The sequence below is a fragment of the Octopus sinensis genome, linkage group LG7, assembly GCF_006345805.1.
Source record: "Octopus sinensis linkage group LG7, ASM634580v1, whole genome shotgun sequence".
Taxonomy (NCBI): domain Eukaryota; kingdom Metazoa; phylum Mollusca; class Cephalopoda; order Octopoda; family Octopodidae; genus Octopus; species Octopus sinensis.
The window spans coordinates 91,640,422-91,659,556 of NC_043003.1; the positions used below are offsets into that span (position 1 = coordinate 91,640,422).

Below are 19,135 nucleotides of genomic sequence, written 5' to 3' on the forward strand. Positions count from 1 at the left end.
ATCAGATGTGCTGAATTATTCAGTACTTGCATATATTAAGTAACAATTTTAAATCATCACGAAATAATTGAGAAGTAAAACAAAATTCAAAGCAACTGGAAGACCATGTTTAAAGTCATATTAAAAAGAAAAAAATTAAAGGAATGTGCTGGTGTATGATCCAAAACTACTCAGTTTTCATCTGGCTCTTGTCCTTGTTCTCTGGAGATGTCTTCCTGGGGCTGCAAGCTACTGTAGCATCAACCCTTAAGGGTCAGCCACATTTAGGTGGCAAATATTCTTCACGATATCGTGCAGCTACTGTTTATACCTCGCTCAAAGATTTATTATAATAATTAAGTTGCTTTATGGATTTAGATTCCAAATTCTTGTCTAAATATTTTACGGAATAGAATTTTCATAGTTAACATTCATTCATGAAATAAAATACTCGATAGGAGAGAGAGAGAGAGAGAGAGCTGCCTTAAGCATGTTACCCACTGTGAATCTTTATTTTTAACTGCAGTCATTTTTTCTGTGACTAGCAGATAACCCACTCTAACAGGGAGGAGGGTTAACGATAAGGCGTGCTGGTTTTTGCTTTGCTCAAAAACATAAAATAATAGAAGTGCAGTAGCTTCGGTTAAGATTGAAAAGACCGATATGTTTAAGCGATAAGCAACAGCAGCAGTTTGTCACCATTCTCTATGTCTGTTTCTCTCTCACACACACAACAATAGACTAACAGCAGTAGTTTTCCAAACAAACTAGCTTCATTATACAGTAAGATATAAAGAGTGGTCATAATCTATCTAAATGGCTTTCAAAGTGTCCCTGGCGTTAATGTAGTATAGCTTTAAGAATAGTTTGAACTCGCAATTTATGTGTATTCTTTGTTGGAGCAGGTGTTCTGGAGTTGGTAACTTGTGTAATTCTGACCTTAATACTCAATGTTATGAAACAATTATTCTGTTAAAATCCATTTGAATATCACATGCAATGATTGTAAAGGTTAAGTGTATTATGTCTTGGCAGTAGACTCACCCATTTGCCTTATTCAAAGGAAGATTCATCTAGTTATAAGAAAGGGAAAAAAAAAAAAATTTACAAGTAAAAATGGAAATATTCTTTGATTCTTTTGTTACCATATTTCTGCATTTGTTTTAATTCATTTTGAAAATAATAAAGAATTTAGTAAAATAACTTTTAACTTGGTGTTTGGAACATTAATTAACATGATATTTTGATGGAAAGCTTAGAAACAGGAAGCATGTACCACAGAACCAGGGGCGATCTCAGGCAAGATGTTATCTAAAGGATTAATATCTAATAGCTTGTTGGGTCGCAAACTAAGAATTTATCTTCATAAAGTGTGTTGAGAAAGAAAAAAATAAATAAATCAGCCAGGCAGAGTGTACACTTCATGGTTTAAAAAAAAAAATTTTATTACGGTCACAAATTCCAAAAATAACAAGTAAATGAAGTAAAAATAGTTCTACCTTTGTCTCAGGCATGACAATTGTCTGTGGTAATGAAACAAACAGAATAGTTGCATATTTGGGTGACTAAAAGTATTGGGCAGTAAGTGTTCACTGCAGTTATTTCAGAATATAATATGAATGCTGCGTTGTGTGTAGGAGTAATTTCGACATTAAAACCCTTATGGGTCTACCGACCAAATAATACATTGTAATTTCGCCCTAGTTTTGCCAACCTCTCTTCAATATATTCTCATTGTTGTTAATGCATTCGGTTGGATAATAATAAAAATAAAACTTAAATGTCACTTCCAGAGGTTTGAACAAATTACGCTTTATGTCAGATTTTACAGGTTTGACTGCAATAAACGAGAAGATTGGAACTTTATAAAAGTTTAGAACATTAGTGAGGTCAGTAAGCCAGTGGTTTTGTTGAGACTGCTGGAGAAGAGTTTGAATATAATAGGGCAAGTTAGTTGTGTAGTATAGTATCTGTTTTCAAGTTGTGTATGTGTGAAAGAGTTGATTTGATGACAGAAGTATAAATTGACATCCTTTTGGCGAGTCTAACACCTTGTCGTTGACACTCAGCTTTGAATGAGTCTTTTTTTAGCATGGAGATTTAAAAGAAAGTTGAAAAACAATTTAAATCCATTATTAACATGACAGTATTTTAGTGCTAAGTAGGACAGTGATATCTGACCATATGCACACTTAGGTTGAAACTTGTACCTGAAGCATAGGAATTTTATGAAATGCAGATTTTTATACTGCACTTGTTATAAAAAAGATTAGCTGTCTAGCATTGGGCAAATTATCAAATATCAACTTGATTATTGTTTTCTGTTTATTATATGTTTTTATTTTTTTAATTCTAATTTTAAAAAAATATCTCTTGGATTGTAGTTAATTAGGTAATATATGTCTGTTTTTAGGCAGTATCCGTGCTGAAGAGTTATTTAGATTTTAGTCATTAAAATAAGAATTGTGCTGCTTTCTTGTAAATACACTTCCAAGGGATAAATTTTGTTGGTTTGTGCTTATGGTTGATTGAGTGAATCCTAAGATGTTTCCCTCAGCAAAATTGTTTGCGTCTCTGTAAGATGTACCCAGTGTAAGCTGTGGATGCATAAGAGGTGCAGCAACATCAAAGGAAGGTTAACCGGGAAGATAGCTTTTGTGTGCAGCAGATGCACAAGGGCAATAAACACCAGGTGCTCAGAAAACAGATCCCATCACATGCCAGGGGGAGAAACTAGGAGTACCGTAAATCCTCGAGTATAATCCACATTTTTTCCCCAAAATTAAAGGTCAAAATCCCTAGTGCGTACTGTATACGAGGTTAAAAATGAAACTTTTTTTCTAAGCAATGTCTATACTCGGGGATTTATGGTAGATAACTTCTACTACCTAGGTGACCAAGTCTGTAGTGGTAGGGGGTAGATGCTCAGAGACTGTTACCACTAGAATAAGAATAGCCTGGGCAAAGTTCAGAAGGCCCCCCCCCACCTCTACTGGTGACAAAGGGCCTCTTGCTCAGAGTGAAAGGTAGATTGTATGATGCATATGTGTAAACTGCCATGCTTCACAGCAGTGAAACATAGGCTGCGACTGCTGAAAACATGCGTAGGCTCGAAAGAAAGGAAGCAAGCATGATCCACTGGATGTGTAATGTCAGTGTCCACACACAACAGAGTGTAAGTGCCTTGAGAGAAAAGTTGGACATAAGAAGCATCGGATGTGCGAGAGAGACGACTGTACTGGTATGGTCATGTACTACAGATGGACGAAGAGAGCTGCGTGAAGAAGTATCACTCCCAAACAGTGGAAGGAACCTGTGGTAGAGAGGCCCAGGAAGACATGGGATGAGATGGTGAAACTCGACCATTGACTGTTGGGCCTCACAGGCAATGCTGTGACTGAGAAGAAGTAGCTTTGGATTGTCAGGCGACATGCCGTGCTTGAGGGGACCTATTGAGTCAAGTACATCAAAATCAAATGGAAATTGTAGTTGTGGTTGATGCCACTGCTGCCTGACTGGCTCGTAATGGTGACATGCAATAAACACCAATCATGCATGGGTTGTTACCAGTGCCACCTGACTGGAGAGCAAGATGTTAAGTCAAACAGAGCCTATTTCTTCTTCTTAGGAATCCGATTAATAAATTGATCAGTCTATTGTTAGCTTAATATTTCAAATATGTCTGTATCAGCACATGAACTATAAGGAGAACAATAACAATATATTTAAACAATCTTCAGACATTAATGGGTTCATATTAACTTTGAATAGCCAATGTTGATATTAGATTTGTTACATTTTTAAGATTCAGTATTTGTACACAGTATATAAACACTGCTGATTCTTGTTAGATTAACAAAGTTAAGGCAAGCCAAGCCTATTCATTAGCTTCATGCTCAGATAAGCTTATTCTTTGTACTGGGTTAGCCAAGTACTGTTATCTTTATCTGAAGTGATTAGTGAGAATATAAATTGTTTTTCTGGTGCTGTGAGTAGAGAACTGGAGTAACATAATTTACACAAGTGGTGTATGATTTGATACATAAGCTTATTTAATAAACTGTATTCCCTCCATAATTGTATTAATATTTCACAGTTCCATCTGGCTCATGATCCCCACCTCCTCCATATTTCTGGCAACTCTGGTTTATCCTAAATTTCTGTTACATTTCCTACACTCTTCTTTCTATATGTTAATTATCTTGCTATTATATCTAACAACACACTCCTACACAAATGACAAGTGTAATAAACAGGCTTCTTTCTACATGGTCACTTGACTTGCCAGAAATAAACAGATGTCTCTCGAGTCACATCATGCAAACTTCAAAAATGGAGATGTTGAATAATGTGGTTCTGGGTTTCCTGCACATAGGGAAAATGTGATGGTCATGGTTGGAGTATCTTAGATCAGTCAGGCTTAAACAAGAACAATAACTTGCCATCTTTCACTTTTTAACCATTTGGATGTAGCACCATTCGCATCTAACCTAGTGACAGACTTGCACTGCCTCCATAAATAAACGAACAATAGTAACATAGTTTTTTTCTTTTAACACTATCCTGGTACATTTGCTACACATGTCATAGAAACCATCTTTAAACCCACCCTCTCTTAATAAATGACCTCTGCCCCAATTAAAATCTTCAAAAATCATTGTAACTGCTAAGAGGTTTGCCTGTATAACCTTGCCAAAACACCATCCTCCAAAAGTAGGATTACGTTGCTGAGCCTGAAAATAAATACTTTAGCTTTGATCAGTTCGTGACTCACTGTAAAATTCAACTTTGGCCCACATTGGTGTACTGCTCACATATCTGGAACATAACTACTTAGCTGAAGCCCTACCCAAAAGATGATTCAGCTGTTTTAATTGGTTATAGATGTCTTTTTCTGTGTGTGTTTGTGTTTTTTTTCATTTTTTTTTTTATTATTACGGTACCTCTCTCCTCTTAAAACACATTTCTCTTCCATTTCTTATCTCTGCTATGTTTCATCTCTCAAATCCTACACTAAACACTTTTTCCAATCATTCTTCCCCTAAGTTGGAACCCTCTGGAATTCCGTGCTCACCCACCTTTGTTGATTTGCTCTGAAGATCTATAAAGTTCACCATCTGCATTAATCTCACCAATCTGGATATGATTTTGAAGACTATGGCACTACTACTTCTCAGTCTAACTAATAATAATAATCATAAGCATGAGAAGGATAATTCTTTCTACTATAGGTACAAAGGCAGCAATTTTAGTGGATGGTGGGTGGCAACTCAATTACCCCCCCCCCCCAGTGTTCAACTAGAATTTATTTATATGACCCCCAAAAGGACATTAAGAGCCAAAAGAACTGCTACTAAGACTCTTTTCCTGCATGGTGATGATTCTGCTGGCTATCTGCCAGCACCCCATAACCACAACCACCACCAGTGTCATCATAGTCATCATCAGGATTCTTCTTTCTGATATAGACACAAGGTCTGAAATTTGGGTGAGTGAGTAGTAAATTACATCAATCCCAGTACTCAACTGGTGCTTATTTTATCAACTCCAAAAGGATGAAAGTCAAAATTGACTTCAGCAGAATTTCAACCCTATAGAGACAGACAATGCCACTAAGCATTTTGTAGAGTGTGCCAATAATTCTGCCAGCTTGTTGCCTTAATAATAATAATAATAATTATTATAGTAATAATGATGGACTCTTCCATCGAAGATGACATATGAACATTCAGCTATTGTTGAATGACCTGCACATGACTTGTTTATAGTGATAAAATGTTCATGCCATTCACTTTCTCCATCAAATCAGCATCTGAACAGGTGCACTGTGTACCATGCATCAGGTGTTGAAGTGATTGCAGAACAATGTGAGATGAAGTGTTTTGCTTAAGAATGCAATGCACCACCTGGTCTAGGAATTGAAATCACAATTGCTAGATTGTGAGTGCAACACCCTAACCACTATGCATGGGCCCTCACAACAACAACAACAATAATCCTTTCTACTAAAGGCACAAGGCCCGAAATTTTGGGAGAGGACACTAGTCAATTACATCAACCCCAGTGTGTGTCACTGGTACCTCATTTGTTGACACTGAAAGGATGAAAGGTAAAGTTGATCATGGCAGAATTTGAACACAGAACGTAGAGATGGACAGAATGCCACTAAGCATTTTGTCTGGCATGCTAATGATTCTGCCAGTTTGCTATGCATGTGTTTGGTGTACCATTAACAGATGAATAGTCATGATGGGTGTTTGGGCTTTGTATATTTGTCCCCCAGTGTCACTTTGATGGTACATGCTGCGTTCTCACCCTTTAATAATAAGAATAATGGTTTCAAATTTTACAAGAGCGGCAGTTTTGGGGGAGGGGATGAGTCAGTTACATTGATTCCAGTGTTCAACTGGTACTTATTTTATTGACCCCAAAAGGATGAAAGGCAGAATATGAACCTAGAACGTAAAGATGGACGAAATGCTGCTAAGCATTCTGCTCAACTTGCTAAGTATTTTGACAGCTCACTACCTTAATAATAATGGTTTCAAATTTTGCCACAAGGGCAGCCATTTTGTGGGAGGGGATAAGTCAAATACATCGACCCTAGTGTTTCACTGGTACTTAATTTATTGACCTCGAAAGGATGAAAGGCGAAGTCAACTATGGTGGAATTTGAACTCAGAACATAGCAATGGGCAAAATACTGCTAAGCATTTCATCTGGTGTGCTAATGATTCTGCCAGCTCACCGCCTTGATAATAATCATGATGATGGTGACAACGATGAGTGCCCTGATGCAGTACCAGGCAGTGGCTCTCCTGGCTTCTGATCTTAACTGATTGGAAGTGTTATCATGTACATTGTTTTGTCTTGGTATAAAAGATGGGCTACAGCAAATATTCTGCTCAATACCACAGATTTGCTTGTCAGTTATTTGACCATAACCAGTTGAACATGTCCTTTAGTGGCTGACGTTATGTGCATCTCTGATATGAGCTGAAGTAGTGGGGGAGCATCATAGTCATGTGTTGAAAGGAATTCTTTGGGGTTTGGATAATTCACCTTTGGAAACATGGTTGTTTTGTTCAACATCCTTAAACAACCCTTATTCAGGGACCTTTTGAGCAGGATTGGTTACTCAACTGAAGAAAGTTCTAACTGGGTCCCACCTGCAAGGTCATGTGCTGTTTATTTTGATATGAGATCACCATGTTGTGCACATACGGTTGTGATGCATATGCCTGGTGTACCTTTATCAGATGGATAGTCATGATGGGTATACTGGGCTTTGATGGCATGCACTGCTCTCTCACTTAATAATAATAATAAAGTTGTTGGAGCTACCTGAATGTATATATTAACTGGAGTCTTAATTACCAAGTGATAACATGAATCTTGGTGAAATACATTTTGTCCTTTCGGATTTCATAGTGATTCAAGTAGAAAGCCAGTGCTTAACATCAGTTTCCATATTAAAAAATGGAAGAGCGATTAACCTGTTTTAGTCCACTATAAAATCTTAATTATATTTTCCACTGCTGGGAAAGCTGGACCTGTATAGACTCAAGTGTCCGAACAAATATAAAAAACAAAATACTTGAAATGAATTTAGGCCATTTGGCCTAAATACAATATCAACTTAGTTTGTAATTGCTAGGATATAGGAGTTATGCAGTTATATGTTTCTTGTTCCTCTGAAAAAGTTAAGCTTGTTGAACTGATAATGCCTCTATGCAGTTACTCTATATGTCTTTTTATTCTACTACTTGTTTCAGTCATTGGACAACAGCCTTGAAGTATTTAGTTGATTAAATTGGCCCCATCACTGGCACTTATTCTATCAGCTTCTTTTACAGAACTGCTTGGTTATGGGGACAAGGAAACCAACATTGGTTATCAAGTGCTGGGGCAGCAAACACGAAGACGTGATCATATATCTATATCTATCTATTTATTGTGGAGGTTTGTGGCTTAGTGGTTAGGATATTCGGCTCGTGATCGTAAGGTCGTGAGTTTGATTCTTGGCAGTGTGTTGTGTCCATGAGCAAACATTTTATTTCACATTGCTCCAGTCCATTCTGCTGGCAAAAATGAGTTGTACTTGTTATTCAAAGGGCCAGTCTTGTCACATTCTGTGTCATGCTGAATCTCTCTGAGAACTAAGGCTGCATGTGTCTGTGGAATGCTCAGCCATTGGCACATTAAGTTCATGAGCAGGCTCTTCTGTTGATTGGATCAACTGGAACCCTCATCATCATAACTGATGGACTGCCATCCATCCATACACACACACACACACCACACACACACACACACACACACACATACATACATACATACATACACATGCGCACACATATACAAGGGGTTGCCGAAAAGTTCCTGGCTTTAAGGTTATTGCAGGTCTGGTTGGAGGCCCAACCCTCTGAATTCTTTTACAAGGCTTAGAAAAACTGAACGACCACTGTAATAAGTGTGTGAAGCTGAGAGAGGATTATGTTCAATAAAATCATAATTAACTGATCCTCCTGTATTTTCTTTTACCCAAAGCCAGGAACTTTCCAGCACCCCCTTGTGTGTCTTACAAAGGTTCTAATAAGCAAAAAAAAACAGACTAGACCCTACCCCCCTTCAGGTAGGTAGCCTTGCTCAATTTGTAGGAAAGGTATAGGCAAGAACATCATATGGTATACCCAGTGTAAGCTATTGACAAACTAGGTGCAGTGGATTAATAGGAAGGTTATCAGAGAAGATAGGAAATTGCCCTGGTGGCTCATTAGAGGCAGTAGGTAATTTCTACTACCCAGTGTACCAAATTAACAGTGGGGGAGGATGCATGGAGAGTGTGAAAGCTGGAATATGATGGAGGAAATTCAGCAAGCTGTTACCTTTGTTGGCTATGAAAGGTTTCTCTCTCTGAGAGAAAGGAAGATTGTATGATGCATGTATACGGACAGCAGTTCTACAAGTAGTGAGCCATGGATTCTGAATGCAGAGGACATGCAAAGGTTAGAGAGGAATGAGGTTAGTATGTTTTGCTGGATATGTAATGTAAGTGTACGTGTTTGACAGTTCCAGTGAATTGAGAGAGAAGCTAGGCATAAGAGGAATTAGTTGCTGTGTGCAAGAGAGAAGACTGCACTGGTTTGGTCATGTGATGCAGATGGGTGCCAACAGCTCCATAAAGAAGGGCCGATCTCTCAGAGTAGATGGAACACATGGAAGTGGGATGCTAAGGAGGACATGAGACGAAGTACAGAAGAACGACCTCAGGATGCTGAACTATTCAGACAAGATGACAAAGGACTGAGATGCCTGACACCTTGCTGTATTCAAGAAGATCCATACTCCACTGCAGAAGTGTTAAGACCAGTCCCTCTGGTGGTGTAAAGCACTCATGGCAGTGTGGTTAACAAGTTTGCTTCCCAACTATGTGGTTTCAGGCTCAGTCCCATTGCATGGCATCTTGGGCAAATGTCTTCTAGAGCCCCAGACTTGACCAAAGACTTGTGAGTGGATTTGGTAGATGGAAACTGAAAGAAGCCTATTGTTTGTATGTAAATATGACTGTTGTAATGCCATCCAATTCCAACATTCTGCAAAAATACGTTTGGCTATAGGGAAATATTACCTTGCTTGGAAACAGGTAAGAGTTGGCAATAGGAAGGGCATCTAGCTGTAGAAAATCTACCTCAACTCCATTCAGCTGATGCATACTTGGAAAAAGTTTTGCTTACAACACCTAGGTTTCCCAAGATATTACTTAACTTTGGTGATCAGAGGACTCAACAGGATATGGCCATAAGCAGTAGAATAGCAGAAGAATAATTGGTTTTTGATTTCAATATTTTTGCATAAAATTTCATAGATGTTATTACTGTGGTTTTACAACCAAATGCTCTTCCTGCTATTAAATCTCCCTAGGGTAAGGAAAAAAAACAGGATTTCCTTTTGAAATGACTAAGCTACAGAATGCATTGCAGTTTTGTTATCTGTTAAGGTTCCTGCATGGATTCATGAGCTAAAAAAAGTGACTGTTATATCAAATACATTGTTGGTCTAACAACAACAGCCAACCCTTAGTTGCTCTACCTGTTTTAATATTCTCAGAAGGATAAAAAACATTAACCTAAATGATATTTGGACCAGAACTATGGAATCAAGACACAAAACCATCAATCCTGACTCATCAATTTATACTACTATCAGCTCTTAACTCCTCTGTTTGTAATTAGATTAATCATAATATATTTATGATATTGATTGAGAGCACACAACATACATGATCATTGTGAATCATTAGGCTACTTTTTAGCACCCTAGCCTGTTGAGTTTAGAATTAAAAGTTTTGCTTTTGTGGCTTTTTAAAAGTATAATATATTAAGTATGAGACTAAACATTAGCAATTTTAAAAAGGAGGTTCTTTTTATTGAAATAAACTTTAACCCTTTAGTATTCAGATTATTCTGTCAAATGAAAACTTATTAATTCATATTGTTTTGAACTAATCAAGCATTATCTTATTGCTTCACGGTTTTGAGGATGTGATTAATTATAGGGTCGATGAAAGAGACCAGATCCGGCCAGTTTGAACATAAAACAGGTAGAATAATTTGGCCAGTTTAAATACTGAAAAGTAAAAGCACTATAAAAAAATGAAGAACATTTGTTTACTATTTAAAAATTTATTGTACACCAAAATTAAAACTGAATGATTAGATACTGAAAGCAATTTAGCAAATGACAATTTAAAAAATGCAATTTGATGCATAATCCTTCTATTTTAAAACTAAAGCAGTCATCATCATCATCATTTAACGTCCGTTTTCCACGCTAGCACGGGTTGGACGGTTCGACCGGGGTCTGGGAAGCCAGGGGCTGCACCAGGCTCCAGTCTAATCTGGCAGTGTTTCTACAGCTGGATGCCCTTCCTAACGCCAACCACTCCGCGAGTGTAGTGGGTGCTTTTTATGTGCCACCTGCACAGTGTTGAAATTTAAAATTCAAATGTATGTAACATAGAAGATGAAATAAAATTTGTATTGTAAAAAATTGAAGAGTTTATCCCTACAAAATTTATTAAGAAATAATTGTGTCTAGAATACGAGTTGAATCTGAAAAATCTAACTCCCTTATTTACTATTTTACTTTTAGAAACACAATTCCTTCCATCAGATCCTTTTTCATAAAAGCTCTTGAATTGGATGTGATAATTTTCTGGAAATTTTAATGCATTATATTGGAGTTCACATTCAGTTGGAGTTGGAGTCATTCTTACTGCTCCAATTCCAGAACTCTGACTGTGGCTTAACAGCCTTGATTTTTAAACTGGGCAGTTTGTGTTAAGCTAACCATTTTAACCGTTTTTGATATATTTCTGTTGAGAAACTTGCTCATTGTTTTGATTAATTATGAAAATGAAGAATTCAGTTAAACAACTTTATCATTATTAAACATGATGTTTTGATGGAATATTTTAATTCAGATCACTTTAAAAATTGGAAGTTTGAAGTTGACTCAAACAGGTTAATTAGATATTATGGATATATTCTCACAAGATATAGTTCTTTAGGCTTGGTGGTAGAATTGAGTCAAGCCCAATATTTAATCCATTTGGAACAAAAGGCAAAGTAAATGAAGAGGAATTTGAATACAAAACCATGAAGCATCACACTAGATAGATTAATGCACTGAGTCTTAAGCTGCTAATATTGTAAACATTGTCTTACAATTGTTAATATTTATCTCTACCTGTCAACTTTAGTGTGGTTTGAACTTGGAGCTAAAAGGAATGTAGTTAAAATTCCACCAGCATTTTGTCCTGTGCTCTACTGAATTGCCACTTTAACACACACACACACACACACACACACACACACACACATACGCATACACACATATGTGCAAGAACTGCGAATTAATCTCAACTCTTATTAATAACTGCATTTTTTTTTGTTTTTGTTTTTGGATGACAGGCAATTGGCTATAAATCAAGTAGCCAATGCTATTAGCATATCCTGTGAAGGAGTTAAGAATGCTCTGCACAATGAACTTGGCATGATAAAGGTTTTCTGCTTGGTGGGTGCCACATCTTCTGACACCAGATCGAAAGCATACCAGGCTGATCACATCATGGGGAAATCTGACATTATTTGAGGCAGATCCAGCTGGTTTCCTAGGATGTTTCCAAATCCAGGATGAATGTTGGACAAAGAGACAATCCATGCAGTGGAAACACCCCTCCTCACATGCTACAAAGAAGGCCAAGGTCATTTCATCTGCAGGGAAGATGATGACCTCAGCTTTTGGGATGCAGAAGGCATTATGTTTCTTGACGCTTTACCATCAATGGAAAATACTGTGTCAACTTGCTGACGCAGGTACAAAAGGCTATCAAGACCAAGCACTCAGGAAAACTGGCAAAAGGAGTTTTGTTTCATCAGTTAAATGCTCCAGCACAAAAGTCATTAGTTTCAATGACTGCTGTGCATGTCTGTGGCTTTGAACTGATTGATCAATTTCCCTATTCTCCTGATTTGGCCCCATCTAACCATCATCTGTTCCCCTACATGAAAAAGCACTTGGCAGGGATCCAGTATCCTAGTGATGATGATGTCACATCTGTTATTGATGGCTTTTTTGACCAACAGGATGAAAGCTTTTTCACCAATGAGATCCAAGCACTGCAACACCAATGAAAGAAGTGTGGACCACAAGGCATTTCAAATTCCATGAGAGTATTTGGTGAACCTATGAACTTTTCAGCTTATCACCTGGCTTATCACCTTATGACCTGGCAACGCCGGGTCATAGTGCTAGTATATGATAATTAGTTTTGTGTGTTTGATCAGTCACACAAATAAGATAATGATGTTGAAGTAGGAGGCTGGTCAACCATGAATAGTGACTGAGTGTCAGTAGGAGGCATCTGCTTTTGTTTTAGTTCTAATATACTTTTTATATTGTGTGGCTTACAAGATATTTTCAAAAGTAAGAAAAGATTTTGACATTTAATTTTATTTGGCACCAACATGATTATGTGATTTAGGTTCAGTCTCACTGTGCAGCACCTTGTAACATCTTGTACTATGAGTCCAAGTTGATCAAAGCATTATGAATAGAAACTAACCCCCCATTGTGTGTGTGTAGTTTATCTTGACATCATGTGATGGTTGTGGATAAGCATCACTGTCTTACAAGTGATGTAGGTTTTCATTTGTCCGTGGGGCTATAGGGAAATATTACTTTACTTCAGAAACGAGTGAGTTTGCAGCATTGAAGGGCATCTGACTGTAGAAATTCTGCGACTTATAGTGGACTTCAAAACAATAAAAACAATAACAATGGCAATTTGAAGAATCCCTATATTTACTATAATTAATAAAACGTATAATTTTTGATAATGAGTACACTAATTTATAAAAATAATTTCTAACATACTTTTCGTTGATCGCAAGAATTTATTTCAGTTTGGCACTTTATTTCTCTATGCCTGGCAAATTGTTGAGTTATGGAACATAAAAGAACCCAATATAACACTATTAGTGTATAAACTTCAGCATATACACAAACATGAACACTAATACACATGCACACACACACTCGTATGTATACACAAAATCACCTCTCTCTTTCTCTCTCTCTCTCTTTCTTTCTCTCTCTCTCTCTCTCTCTCTCTATATATATATATATATATATATATGTGTGTGTGTGTATATATATATATATATATATAGTGAGAGAGAGAGAGAGGATTCTGTGCAGTTTCTGTCTGCCAAATTTCACTCATTTAAAGCAATGCAACATTTAGATTCCTTGCAATTTGCCTTGTCTTTTATTCAGCTAATTTTGATAAAATAAGTACTAAACCTAAAATAACTACTTGTTATATAATGTCAGTGATTTTTAACTGACAACCTCATTTTTTTTTTAGTTGCTTACAGTGCCAAAGCTTTTGTGAACTACATAAAATATCATTCTCTCCTCCTCCTTCCCAGCTATATTTGCGACATTGTGCTGAAAAAAGAAATCCTTATAATCATTTATGTTAAAACATATAAAAAGGAAAGAAAGGAATGAGTGAATGAATGAAGACAATGTTGGGTAGAGAGAACTGTAACAACTATATAGTGTTTTTTAGAACCAGGACTCTAGTGCCAGTAACAATATGATGAATTGCATTCAGCCCAGACTCTAGAATAGTAAAAAATGGCATTAAACATAATGTATGCAACAACAGTCAGTTTTGTGTGTGTGTTAAATGATGAACCATGGCAGGTGATGAGTTAAAGGGCCACAGTGGGCAGCGAGGTAAAGGGCCATAGTGGGTGGCAAGATAAAGGGCTGTGCTAAGGTGGGGAAACATTGAGAGAGACTTCAGCATAGAAAAATAAACATATGATGGTGTGTATGTGTGTATTATGACATCATAAGAATTTATAAATGTTGGAGAGGATGTGAAATGATTATTTTTGGAACTGTGGGGTTTGTAACAGATGAAAAAGTCAAAGGCAACCTTCTATTTTTTCTATCCAAAAGGGTGCTTCAACCCAATATAAACGTGCTGTTATTTGTAGCTCTATTATCTGCTTCAAGAATCTCTATTCCGAAAAAGAATGATATGTGTATGTGTGTTTGTGCTTGTTTGCATCTTTGATCTGCTAGCATTGAACAAAGATGTAGGGGGTGGTGTTGATGTTGTCCATTTCTCCTGGCAGCAAATCATCTGCTTGCTTCATATCTTTGAAGCCATTTGGAATAAGAGATGCTTTGTTGAAAAGTTAGCATCAGAAAGGGTATCTTGTTGTGAAACAGTGCCTCAGCATATTCCATCTATGCAGGCATGGAAAAACAGATTCTTTGATCTTTTTTGGCAATTTGAATCACTTTTAGTTTAAATGCAGCTGTACACTTAGCTTACCCAGGAGGCATTTTCTTACAAAATGGTACAAGTATAAACCAAAACTATATGGTTATATTCCTCAAGTACTGTTTGGGACCTAACATCAGCTGATTTGTCAAGTGAGATTGTAACCTGACTTTCATACAGTCTTCCAAATTACTGTAGCTGATAATATTGATAATTGTGATATCAACCTTTTTGTTAACATATATTTATTAAAATACACTGCCTTCGTTTCAGTTCATCATCATCATCATAGTTTAACGTCCGCTTTCCATGCTAGCATGGGTTGGACGATTTTACTGAGGACTAGTGAACCAGATGGCTGCACCAGGCTCCAATCTCTGATTTGGCAGAGTTTCTACAGCTGGATACCCTTCCTAACGCCAACCACTCCGAGAGTGTAGTAGGTGCTTTTATGTGCCACCGGCAAGAGGGCCAGTCAGGCGGTACTGGCAACGGCCACACTCAAATGGTGTTTTTTACGTGCCACCTGCTCAGGAGCCAGTCCAGCACCACTGGCAACGACCTTAGTTGAATGTTTTTCCACGTGCTAGTAAGGTGGCGCTGGTAACGGTCACGCTTAATGATGCTTTTTATGTGCCACCAGCATGGAAGCCAGTTAGCTGCTCTGGCAATGACCACGCTTGGATGGTGCTCTTAGCACTCCACTAGCACGGATGCCAGTCATCAAATTTGATTTCGATTTCACTTGCCTCAACAGGTCTTCGCAAGCAGAGTTTAGTGTCTAATGAAGGAAAGGTATGCATAAGTGGGCTGGTTACACCCCTGGCATAGGCCACGAGGTTATGGTCTCACTTGGCTTGTCGGGTCTTCTCAAGCACAGCATATTTCGAAAGGTCTTGGTCACTAGTCATTGCCTCAGTGAGGCCTAATGTTCAAAGGTCTTGCTTCACCACTTCATCCCAGGTCTTCCTGGGTCTACCTCTTCCACAAGTTCCCTCAACTGCTAGGGTGTAGCACTTTTTCACACAGCTATCCTCATTCATTCTCGCCACATGACCATACCAGCGCAGTCGTCTCTCTTGCACACTACATCTGATGCTTCTTAGGTCCAACTTTTCTCTCAAGGTACTTAAACCCTGTCGAATATGCACACTGACATTACACATCCATCGGAGCATACTGGCTTCATTCCTTGTGAGCTTACACATGTCCTCAGCAGTCACGGCCCATGTTTCACTGCCATGTAGCATGGCTGTTTGTACACATGTCATACAGTCTACCTTCTACTCTGAGTGAGAGGCCCTTTGTCACCAACAGATGTAAGAGCTCTCTGAACTTTGCCCAGGCTATTCTTATTCTAGCAGCTACACTTTCATCGCACCCTCCCCCGCTACTGATTTAGTCACCTAGGTAATGGAAGTTATCAACTACTTCTAGTTTTCCTCCCTGGAATGTGGCGGAAGTTGTTCTCTGCTCATTTTCAGTGTTTATTGCTCCTGAGCATTTGCCACATACAAAAACTATCTTCCCAGTTAGCTTTCCTTTGATATTGCTGCACTTCTTATGTGTCCATAGCTTACACTGGGTACATCTTATAGAGTTTCTACCTATGCCTCTACTACAGATTGAGCAGGGCCATCTACCTGAAGGGATTTGTGGTTTGCCTGCCTTCCTACTTATTAGGACTTTGATTTTAGCTAGGTTGATTCTGAGGCCCTTTGATTCCAATCCTTGTTTCCACACCTGAAACTTCTCCTCTAGTTCTGATAGTGACTCAGCAATTAGAGCAAGGTTGTCAGCATAGAGGAGCTCCCAGGGGCATCCTGTCTTGAATTCCTCTGTTATTGCCTGGAGGACTATGATAAATAGGAAGAGGCTGAGGACTGAACCTTGGTGGACCCCTACCTCTACCCAGAATTCTTCACTGTACTCGTTGCCAATCCTTACCTTAATGACAGCGTCCCTGCATATGGCTTACACAGCCCTCACTAACCATTCATCTATTCCTAGTTTCCTCATTGACCACCAGATAAGGGATTGGGGGACCCTGTCAAAGGATTTCTCCATGTCAACAAAAGCCAAGTACAGAGTTTATCTTTAGCTAGGTATTTCGACTGCAGCTGTCTTACCAGAAATATGGCATCAGTGGTGCTTTTCCCTGGCACGAACCCAAACTGCATCTCATCTAAACTGACTTTCTCCTTAATTAGTTGGGTTATGACCCTCTCTGTGACCTTCATTACCTGATCCAACAGCTTGATACCTCTGTAATTATTTGTATCTAAAGCATCACCTTTACCTTTGTAGCAGTTGACTATAGTGCTGCTACTCCAGTCATTGGATATGACTCCTTTGTGTATCACCTGGTTTATTATACAGGTGCCTAGGCTGTAGCCGACACTGCCAGATATTTTGAGCATCTCTGCAGTGATTCTTGATGGGCTGAGGGCTTTCCCTGTCTTCATACTCTTAATTTCTTTATCTACCAAGGTACTGTCAATTTGGATAGCTGGTCCCTCTGTTGGGTTGACATTTGGCAGACTTTCTCTCTCCCATTCATTTTCTTTATTGAGTAACCTTTCATAGTGGTGTCTCGAAACCTCTCTCTTTGCAGCCTTGTTTAGTGCAAGTGAACCATCATCCATGCGGACACATTTCTCTCCAACAACATCATGATTCTCTCTCACACAATGTCTTGCAACACGAAATACCTCAAGTCTTTGGTCCTCATGGCACAGAACATTGGCAAATTTTTTCTTATCTGCTTCCCCTCTGGCTAAATAAACCTGTCTCCTAGTTTCTCTTCTGGCAGTCTGATACAATTCCCTGCTACCACTGTTCTTCCAATTCTTTCAAGCTTGTTTCTTTTCTCTAATAGCCCTGTCAACAACATTGTTCCACCACCATGTTATTTTGGGTCGAGAGGGGACCTTGCATCATCCACAGATCTGGTCAGTGGCCCTCAGCAGGTTGTCCCGTAGAAACCTCCAGTTGTCTTCTACATCGTGTGCATTTCTAAAATAATGAATTGAATGAAATATTTTTGTTGTTAATAAACTAATGTATGGAATGTTAACTAATATGAAATTTGATGGAAGGTGGCAAGCTCAGGTAGATTGGTATCAAAACATACAAGTTGTTACTTTTCATCTCTTATCTGACAAAACCGGTTACACTACTTAATAGCTGTTTACATCTATGAATTGTAGTTTGGTGAAGCATTCTGTACTGGCAAATAATACCATGTAATAAATAGATGTGCTTATATAAGAAATGATAGTGTGATGTATTTTGTATGGTACTCATTAAACTATAGTAATTATTGGGTCATCCCATAAATAATGCAGTTTTTTCAATTGCATGAACTAAAAGTTGGAGTGGGGATGGAATAAACTGGCTGCATCAACTTGCTATAAAAGCAGGTGGTAATTTTATTGTGTACTTATTTTTAGTGAAAGTTTTGAAGAGTGTAGTTCGATTTTAACAGTTATTTTTTCAAAGGTATAATGGAAGTGACAAAGGAGCATATTCAACATATTTTGATTTATGAGTTCAATAAGGACAACAATGCAATGGAAAGTGCGAGGAGTATTAATGTAGTATATGGGGATCGGACAATAAGCATAAGCCAGTGTCAGCAGTGGTTCCAGAAATTCTGTGCTGGAAACTACAGCCTAGAAGACGAGCCTCATCCTGGAAGATCTGTAGAACTTGTCCCACAAACCTTTGTGGAACAAAATCCCATTGTAACTGTTGAGGAACTATCAGAGAAACTTGGATTTGGTCATTCAACCATTCATTGACACCTGCGTGTCATTGGAAAAGTTAGAAAATTGGGTCATTGGGTTTGTCACAAACTTTCTGAGTTTAATCATGCACAGAGAGTGAATGTGTGCTCTTTTTTGTCACATCTCATGAATGAATCTCTTTTGGACCAAATAGTGGCTGGTGATAAGAAATGGGTTCTCTATAAAAATGTCAAGCGCTGAAGACAGTGTTTAGGGAAAAGAGAAACACTGGTACCTCAGGCTAAAGGTCTTCACCCACATGTGTTGTTATCTGTTTGATGGGATATGAAACTTTCTCAATAAATTATGCCTATCAAGCATAGAAAAGTAGTTATTGGCTCATAAGGTAATATGCTGAAATGTGGCATAAAAATTAGGAATTGTGAAAGTGATATGAGGTAGATGAAGGACCTTTTTTTTGTGTTGAAAAGTTCTTGTTAAATGTTAAGTAGCTTGCTTATTCACAACTTTAAAACCCTCTTGTTATCATATTTTTGTT

At 38.1% G+C, this 19,135-nt stretch overlaps 1 protein-coding gene across 1 annotated transcript in view; it reads left to right on the forward strand.

The window, feature by feature from the left end:
* Window positions 1-19,135, forward strand: part of LOC115214159 (eukaryotic translation initiation factor 4E-binding protein 3) — a 34,387-nt gene that overhangs the window by 7,530 nt on the left and 7,722 nt on the right. The window lies entirely within an intron of this gene.